We start from the raw sequence: 10,352 nt of genomic DNA, 5'->3' as shown, positions 1-10,352 counted from the left end.
TGTTTCAATTGATTTTTTCATTTTATCTCTCTCTCTCTCTCTCTCTATTTCTCTCTGCCAATTCTTGCCTGTGATCCTTTCCGAGGGGGGAAGCTCTATTTGGCTAATTTTATATATTTGCCAGGATCATGGTACTTGACTTCGTCTCGATGCGAAATTGTTCAACTACACCATTTTTGTGCTCTAGAGCTTCATTTTTAATTATTATGTTTTCCAAGTTGTTGCTCTTTTTCCACATAATACTAATGTGTGTGAATCAGAATTCATCTCAAGTGTCCGAAAATAAGAAAAATGCCATTGCGCTGCTACAAGACGTTCACTTGACATAGATCAATAAATATCGTATACAAGATATATTGAGGAATGCGACTTGGTTTAAACTTTAGCGACTGAGTCGCTTTATTTTCTGCGAATCGGTTACCAAATGAACAAATCTGTTTGTATCTAAACGGATTTTCTGCGAAAAGAGTAAATAAATTAGATTGATATTGAAGAATAATGTCAAGTCAGTTGGAACAAATGAATAAAACATATTGAAGAAGGGGACTTTAAACGCAATCAATTAGACGTAATGGGGTCATAAAGACGATGAATAATTAGGAATAATTTTGTATCTGTTCTTGTTCCAAGAAATCCGAATAAATATTGGCCAATGGGGCAATTATGATGGGATATACTTAGTGGCGAAGATTAAAAAGATGATTTTAGGTGATAGATCGTTTTGGACGGTGTATTTCAGCGAAAAAGAATAAAAAACGCTACATTGATGACCAATGATGAACTGAGTCGATTGTTCGATCTCTTTTCTATTCCAGATTAAGTAGCTCTTAAATTTCAAATGAAACGAAGCCAGTTCAATATCCCGAATTGAAAATAGTCATGAAAACGGTGCAATCATTTTAAAGTGTCGTCAGATATGTTTTTTTTTCTTCGGAAATCGTACGCACGCTTAGTGTATCGGTGACGAGGGTTTAACGGCTGAATGCAGGCTGTTGTTCACCCCGATATTGGGCGAGCAATTTGTAGAAAACAATTTAAATATTTCCGTTCCTTTTTCGTTTTCATTTATTGGGAAATACATTTTTACGACAAGGAATATTGTTTCGGTTGCGTTTTTGTTTATCGCGGCACCTATTTGATTTGACATAGAAGCATTGGACTTGGCGCACCTCAATTTTCTTCGCTATTCCATTCGATGAAATTGTGGAGACGTTTCACAGAAGAAGAAAAAAGCGAAGAAGAAAACACGGCACTGCAAAAAAAATGGCATCGAAAGAAGGCGCAGCCAACGATCAACAAACGTAAAGTATAATAACATCAATAGCAACAATGAACGACGATTCGTGTGCAATTTGTTTGGTCTCCGAGCACTTATAATAAATTGTTGTTGCTTTTGGTTTTGGTATGTGTTTGCACATGCAATGGATAAGCTTGACACTTTTTCACCATAACGGATGTAAATAAGAGAAACAAATTTAGGCAAATTGGGAAAAGAGCTTGTGTAATTTATACGCTGTATTTGTCTTGCTACTAAACGATTTGGGATGCTATTCGTTTTGGTATAGAAATTGAAATGAAGAAAAATGGCACCATAGTTTTAATTCGCATAGTGGTTAAGAAAAACTTAGTCGCAATAAAGATTGCAGCACGCAAATGATAGTCGGCTTCCAACCGAAACTAGTAAATTATCATCCCAGAATGAATATAAAATGACATCCATAAAAATAAATGTGAAAATGTGGTTGTGATTCTCACGCGTGCAAAGCTCTTCCTCGTACCATTTATCGTCTTTGTGGTGTGTGCGTGTGTTGTATGTGTGATGATGATGATGCTGCTGCTGAGTTGTTTGATCGATTCTGAGCGTGAGCATTATCTATGTGTGTGTGTGTGTCATGTTTTTGGCTCGTCATTTTGATGAAAGGGGGGAATATACACGTGGGTGTTTCAAATTATATTAATAAATATTCGGTTTACTCCATAAAAGCCCCATAAATACATCACATGTACTTATGTGAAAAGAAAACAAAAGGCGAAAATTGAAGCCACAACTAAACGTGAGAACAAAATAATTTCGAATCAAAGAACTGTAACATCAAGAATGATCGCCGAAGTTTGGCAGAAGGTATTGCCGAAGACTGAATGATGGAACGAAATGTGGTCAATACTACACACACACAAATACTCGTTCAAATTTACATGTTTTTATTCCAATACGGTTCAACTATGGATTACTCCCTACAAGAATTTTGCGACAACGTTTACGCAAACGTATTGCCAACCTTCCGCAATAGTTGTCACAGAATGCATGAACTGCGATCAACTTCATTCGAATTCAGCATGTTGTATTTTTAAAGGCTGCAATGGATGATTATTCTACTTAATAATTATTTTGAATAAGTTTTTATTTCTTATTAGCAACGATGAGCAACAATGAAAGTTTAAATAAAACCATTTGAAATTATGTTTTCAATGTAATGAAGTTGGATACAATTCGAATTTACAGGTTTACGCAATGCGATACGTCGCAGATATGTCGGCGTAATGATTATGCGTAAACCTAGACATTGAAAAACCTATCGCAATGCGGATTGTCACGGGAAGGTTTGGTTTTACGGCGACATGTCGACGTAAACCTCAATGTATCGCAAAATTCTTGTAGGGACTCCTGTATGGAAAAAACGTGGATGTGTTTACTCCAGTTCGAAGTGGCTGTCAAACTTACTTATACATGCGCAAGTATGCTAACCAACCTCCTGAATGGAATAAACACACATACATTTGTTCCAGTCTGGTATAACTCTACATATGCTTTGCCTCCTTAATAAAGCACTCATACATTGAAATAGCGCGCACAAAAGCGAATATTCCAGTATAGTGGCAGGGCTACGTAGTAAGCAGGTAAAGTATATGTAGAGTTATACCAGACTGGAACAAATGTATTTGTGTTTATTCCATTCAGGAGGTTGGTTAGCATACTTGCGCATGTATAAGTAAGTTTGACAGCCACTCCGAACTGGAGTAAACACATACACGTTTGTTCCATATAGGAGTAATCCATAGTTGAACCGTATTGGAATAAAATCATGTAAATTTGAACGAGTATTTGTGTGTGTGTGTGTAATTCTATATTATGAATTGTATTTTAGATCATATATGACAGAATTTTTTTGAACATTTGCTTCCCTCTCGCACACCTCGTTGGCGCCTAACGTTGAAGCGTTTGAACATAAAACGGAATTGACGAGAAGCGTTCGGACCGGATTTCCCGAAAGGATTTTCAACAAAATGTCTGGATTGAAATGGCTTCGAAATATTTACAGCATTATTAAGTAATGGTTTTGAATGGTTGACTGACGCTTGCACATGAGACATAAAGCTAACAATAGAAGCTGCCACATTCACACGTAAGAATAGCATATACGCACACCTACAAACAACCCATGTCTTATCCTAAATAGCCGTTTTACCTGGCGAATAACGATTTTTCTTGTCGACAGCACGAAGCTCTTAGCTTTCTTTTGGCTGATTTTACCTTTTTACCTTGTTATTTGGAGCACATTTCATCCATATGCACTTATCCGGGACTCAAACGGGAGTAACGAACATGGGATTCACTCTATTTCAACTTAATAATATAGTCTTCTTTCGTGCACACGTTGAATGCTTCACTTTCAATGTCTTTAAAATACAAATTTATGCACGACTTGCTTTCACATGGAATATTTTGTCTAATCCGTTGTATATTGCCGCTATTTTTAGGATGCGTGTACATTTTACAATGCAAACTGTTATGAAATGACACGCATCGATAAATCACCCGACTAAAATATGTAACCGAAAAAATTCCGCAAGCTATGCGTAAGTACGACTTGAAAGTGTTTGCTTGATCGAGAATATTTCACATTCGTGTACTGGAGAGGCGCAAAAGCGAAAAAATAAACAAAAACACTTGAGTACACAAGACAATAAAAAAAAATTAATAATGTATCATTTTGGTGTTGTCGTTCGACAGCCCAAGCACCTACATTGTTTGTTGGAATGATCATCACACGAGCCAAGAAATCGATTTCATGTTCACATTTCATACAATTTGTTGTTTCTCTGTCGTACTGTTTTATGGCACAGACAGTGGGAGGGAGAAAAAGAGAGATAACGCTAAAAACAAAGTGCGAGATCGTTTCGTTAATAGAATGATACTTTTTCCCTTTATGAATGCGATTTGGCAATCTCAGCCTCTATTTATTGCAGCACAAATTTTTTGACAAATTCTTGATGTCATTAGAGCCACAGAAGTTGAGCCACAGTCAATCGAATTTTGGCCACATCTTCAGACCATTCAGTCGGATATTGCCAAAATACCCCACAGCTTTAGCGGTTTTTTTCTTCTCCTTCTTCTTATTCTTTATGATTCACGATATCTGTTGAAGCTCTTCGTTTTCTTTTGCTTGTGTAATTTTGCGAAAAAAAAAGTTTGGTGATTCTATTGAGTTTAGAGTTTCACTTCTCTTAGCTTCTGTTCCGCTTTTTTTTCTCCGATTGCGTTATAGTCGGTTTTCGTAATTACGTTCTTTGGTATTCGTCAACATTATGGAAAAGTGTTGAATGTCTATAAAGCAAAACATTAACGGAAGACTTTGCTTGTCGGAAATGAATGGAATCACCTTTGCCTTGAAATATATTTATTTGATATATCATTCCACTTGGTGATTGAGGAAATATTATTTTGGAAAGTAAAAAAATCGGCATATTGATGCTCTTTGGTCAATCATTCTTGTTGAAAGAGTGCAAATTGACGATCTCCGATTGATTCCGAAGACAATTCATGTACTTCACATCAGTATAGATTTGAAGATGAAGGGCGTGAGGTCGAAAAAAAAGTATAGTGGAGCTTGAAGCATTTTTTGTCTGTACTCAATTCTCATGTCGGCTATTTAGTCCTCGTTTTCCATCTTCCGCCGTTAACGATACCGATTACGGCTAAAACGCTAAAACACACAAAATCCTAGGTCATAAAACATCGGCATTGCCGGAGGTAATCTGTGCAGCTTTATATCTTTACGTTCCATTGTATTGATCTTAACGGGAATGTCTATTTCCATCATTTTTTCACTCTATTTATTTATGCACGCGGTTACACTAAATTTAATCCCAAACCATTTCGGGGTCTTCGGTTTTGTTGGGCTGAATCTGTTCACCTTTCTGATGCTGAACTTTAATAACTCTAATATATATCCGGTCATATTCTCGATTTAATATTACTTTATAGCTTTTCAGCAAATCTAGCATAAAACGTTTATCGTTTAATTTGCACAGCAAACACGAAGCTCCATTAAAAAAATTAAATGATGAACAACAATATTTTCATTTACGCCTGCCCGATAAATTAGTCGAAAACGAATTTAAGCAAAATAAAAACGCCATTTGATTTGTACGATAGAAATGATCGAATGCACTCATATGGAATTATTACGAACACGTTTCTGCTTTTTATTCGCTCCGAAATTTCAGTTTGAATGCTAAACTGCGAAATGGCGTGCATTTTGGGAAATTTTCTAAATGACACGTGACACACGGATACGACGGTGCACAAGTAAACCTGAGAAAATGAACGTTGGTTTTTCTCTTGGCAAAGAATGATAAATGATTCAAAATTAGGACAACTGAGTTATTAAAAAACAATAAGGTGGAAACCGAAACAACGAAAACCAGCGAACGTGTCTGTTTTTTTGGTCTACTTTTTAAACCTTTTATAAAATGTTTATAGACGAGAAAATAGAAAGAGTAGAAACTTAAACATTGCATATATACATACTTTTTTTTGGATGATGTTGCTGGAATGGGAGCCAGTAAGCACAGGTTCTTGAAACACGGTTTCAATGATGTAAACTCAAATATTTGCGTTAAAAAAAAAATTTGTTTCACCAAAAAGCCGCTGATATCATTAAAAAAATTCACTTTAACCGGAATTCGATCCACAATCAATTCGTTTAATTGGCACTTGATTACTTTCTAAATGGTTCAATGAAATGTCAACAACAATCAACGACAATGAAAGTGATCGCAAACAATTTTTTTTTTTCACTCTCGATTCCTGTGTTTAGATTGTTTGTGCTTCGTGTGAAATTGTTTCGGCCGTAATAACAACTAGTTGAGAATAGATGGATGACCGTATTATTGGCCGTTGTGATAAAGTGAGAGAGAGTGAATAAATGTGATGTTGTTGTTGAACTTGGTTTGCTTGATTAGAACAACGTATTGATAGACAGCAAAAGTTAGAGCTACATTTGCTTCGGAGATTCCGTCCTAATTTAATGAGTTCGCGAAACATACTAAACTTCACATCCGAATATTTTTGGTAGCGATCCAACACAATGCTTATTGTGAGCGTGATGGCGATGTGTGTACAATTCGTTCTCATGAAACGAACGCTGCTGCTGCTGCTGCCGCTGCTGTTGCTACTGCTACTGCTGATGTTGCCGCTGTTTCTGTTGCTGCTATCGCGATAGCTGTCGCTTTTTACAGAGAACAGAGATCTCATCCGTTTAATGTGCGTTCTTTGTTCTGTGCACGAGCAATGTTTATGCTGTCGGCTGAGTTGATGTTTGGTAGAACGAAACATTTCATCTCTTACGTTCAAAATACAACGGAAGAGAGGAATTCGCCTTGTTAGTTTCTTCAATTTGTCGCACAAATCGTTGATGTTTACTGAAAAAAATTTCTGCTCAAATCACATTCTTCCCATTTTGATTCGCATTTTCTTTGGACTTTCAAGCTTGTCGCCTTTTATCAGTCGTTCAAATTTCTCCTCAAACATCTTTTTTTCCCTCGTTTCGCTTGTTATTTTGTATCGCGTCGCGCATTCACATATCGTGCAGTGGATAGAGCATACGGTTTCGAATATTGGTTTTCGATGGGTTTGCCACGGTACGGATGCCATTACTGCTCAACATGTCACGTCGCACAAACAAAAAATTTCTTATGGAAAAAAAGAGAAAAAGATGAATAAAAAAAAAGAAAGTTGAAAGAGATAAAATAAGACCAGAAAGCATCCATGCTCCCAACGCTAACGATCCTCGTGCAAACCGTACACAGTTATGGGATTCAGTCGCCTGTACGCATTTTTCATTGTGCTTTTTACCCCACCACTGCTACAATTTGTAAGCCAGAGTGCACAAGAAAAAAAATCGTTGTCTTGCATTTTTCCCGCTTGTTCACCGTGAGGGGAAAATTTGGAGTCAAGTTTTTGAATGAAACATTTTTACTACAATCACTCAATTCTTTCACTTAGCAAATGCTCGTTGGTTTCACACTATCGTTATGGATGGTATGTGCGTGCAAGACTGTACGTATACAGTATACATTTATTATTGCTATTGGCATCATCGATTTTTGTACGTCGTTTGACTGTAATTGAATGAATGGCGCTGTGCAAACAGAAACGCATGGCATTCCATTCATTGCGAAACGTGAGCTTATTGAAATTGGATCAGTTGCACAATACGGTACGGCATGGTGTGGCACGGTGTTGTATAGCACAGCACGCGAAACATTTCTCGCTTGTATAACATTCGATCTGATTTCGATTGAATAACCATACTTTTGAATCTTTCAAGAGAATTCTGTATCACATCACTTTTAAAATTGATTCAATGCCATCCATATATATGAGCAATCTATGCACCGATGATATTAACATACCAACATTCCGCGGCAAACAGCAGACCACGCAGCATCTAACAACACGAAAACGAAACTTGCCGCAGGTGAGTCAACAAATGTGCGCGGCACAAGAGAAACAAGAAAATTGAGAAGAACCCACCATTTGGGTCATGAATTCGTAATATCAGCGTGGTTTTTTTTCGGACCAATCGTTAAGCTTAGCATCTGAAATTCGCTTGCGGTATAAATGACGAAATGTGTATGTAAATAGGATTATTAAGTCAATTGAAATACTCATTTCATTTAGCTTGAATTCAGTAGCTAGCTGCACACCATATATTGCGGGCTGTGAACTTTTTCACACATGAAGATAAAAAAGGCGTTTTGAAAATTCAGTTGAAAAGCATCATTAATTTGGGGATTTGCCGAAATAATGCTTTTCATCGCAATTCAAATGATTCCAAGTCAAACGAGAGGATTCAATTTTTCAACACCATTACATGACATTACAAGCATGTTAAAATATTCACATTTATCACGCTTCCTTACACGTTACCATGCTCTCATTCTCTCTGCAATCAATTATATTTGATTCGACATGCAAACAGAAACCAAAGTACTTAAAAAGCTTACATCAAACAAGGTCGCTTTCTTCGTATACAAATACATGGGAAATATTTGACGTAAAACGCCAAGACGCCTCTACGCGTGGAATGCTCGAAACTGTCATCGTACACATATTGAACACGAACATTGTCGTTTACACAATCTCACTCACACAAATGAACACATCGATAGTGCCCGATCAATCTATGTACGATGACTGTTTTCAGTGTCCCTCGCCTAGAGGTGTGCGTGTCGTTTTTCTTCGTTTATTAAGCGATCTTGCATCAAGTCTGATGATTCCAAAAATTAAAAGCAAACATTTTCTTCTATTTCTTCCCTCCGATTGTAATATTAAAATATATAGGCGATTTGTCATTGCTCATTCCATACCGGGGCAGGTATCTCAGAAATGAAATCTCTTTGCTCAAATCACTAAATTACATTTGAAGTGGTTATATAATACTAACGAATCACTTTCGATTTCTTCACTTTTTGTTGACACTTTGTTGAAAATAGGAATGAATTGTGACAGCCCAGGCATAAAATTAGATTTCCATTTGGAGCAGATAAATTTTTTTGCACTTGAGCTGCGTTCGTTCGAGCGTGTGAAATGCAACTTTCCTTGAAATTTAAGACCAAGCAACGTCAATGCCACAGAACATTCGTTGTGTAAGCACTCGTCTTTTGGTTGAATCTCCATTGAAATCTCGCTGCGAATGAGTCCTTCAACACAATATCGAAACACAATTCAGAACTGATGCAATGAACAAAATGCTTGCTTGGATACAACTGAACAATTCCATACATACAAAAATGAATGCCTTTGAATAAACATCGCAACAATTTTCCCAAATAAAAATTACAAAAATATGCAAGCTATATTTCAGATTTCATTCAAACATGAATGGTATAAATGCAAAATATCTCTGCAAAAAAACGGGAGAGAATAATTGAATCAATAATTTCCGGTTATGCAATTCAAATGCACAGTGGGCTATGATTTTCAATTAGGGGAGAGGTTTGTAAGTTGACCATGTATCCTTGATATTTTCATAACTTTTCGAAAAATCGAGATGTCGTAGATTTTGAAATATCGTTGGAAAGAGGACCTCAAAAGCTACAACTTTGCCACAGAAAGTTATTTGGTTTAATGGAAAATGAATTTTTTTCAGCCGATTTTCCGAGTGGCTTGAAATCGAGAAAAAAAAATGTTGGCATGTAAGTTGACCACCCCCTGAAAATCTCTGAAAATGTAAAGAATATTGAGTGCAAACACTCCAATTACAAAATTGATGGAATTTTATTGAATGTTCATTAGTTTTATTGGCTTTGAACACAGAAATAACGGAAAAATTTGCTAAAAATTTTAACTAAAAATTTGCCGAAACCAGAAAAAAAATCACGAAAATGCCACTAAAATACCATTACAATACCACTAAAATAACACAAAAATACTTTAAAGTTGATCCGATGTCAATTCTAAACATTCAAAAAGTATGAACATGTTGTCGGCATGTTTACACAGTTGAAAACATGGGTGGTCAACTTACAAGTCCAAAATGTGGTCAACTTACATTTTTTGATGACTTTGCGTAATGAATCAGAATTTTTTCCATGCCACCAAATGCTTGGATTTGAGATCGGATTATGAAAATACATTAAAAACTGCTATGTAAAGATCATACTCACTTTTGAATAACGATCAAAATTGTTCACTTTACGATGACAGGGAAATGAACGAAGTTTAATTATTTTATCCAAGAAAATATACGGTGTTCGTATGACTAATACACGATGCGTCTTTTCACTCGGAAACCACACTAAAATTGAAGTCTGCTGTTTTAATGACGTTTACAGTTCAAACTCTGACGTTTCTACTGTCAGAAATACGAAATACCATGGGGTGGTCAACTTACATGCATGGTCAACTTACAAACCATTACCCTATATTTTAATATTAACATTCCATGCCGGCGAATTTTTAAGTTAACAAATAAACGGAAATTAAAATGTCAAAAGTATTTGCATAGTAAGTAGTAACTCTTTGCGATTAATATTGATTATGGTAATTTTTGTTGATTTATCCA

General features: G+C 36.2%; 1 protein-coding gene across 3 annotated transcripts in view; it reads right to left on the bottom strand.

Moving 5' to 3' along the window:
• Positions 1–6,493, bottom strand: part of LOC129577950 (pyrokinin-1 receptor-like) — a 19,318-nt gene extending 12,825 nt beyond the window's left edge. Inside the window, exon 1 of one of the 3 annotated variants that reach the window (XM_055465830.1) lies at positions 5,813–6,493. The gene's annotated coding sequence lies outside the window, so the exon portion shown is untranslated. Of the gene's footprint in view, positions 1–3,532; positions 3,891–5,812 lie in introns of those variants that run through there. The other 2 variants (XM_055465831.1, XM_055465832.1) reach the window with 2 other exon arrangements.
• Positions 6,494–10,352: the final 3,859 nt, after the last annotated feature.

The sequence above is a fragment of the Sitodiplosis mosellana genome, unplaced genomic scaffold, assembly GCF_009176505.1.
Source record: "Sitodiplosis mosellana isolate CC-2019 unplaced genomic scaffold, AAFC_SMos_1.0 Smas_scaffold_6226, whole genome shotgun sequence".
In the NCBI taxonomy this organism is placed as follows: Eukaryota; Metazoa; Arthropoda; class Insecta; order Diptera; family Cecidomyiidae; genus Sitodiplosis; species Sitodiplosis mosellana.
The sequence above is the reverse complement of the archived record's forward strand: the minus strand, read 5'-3'. Positions and strand labels throughout refer to the sequence as shown.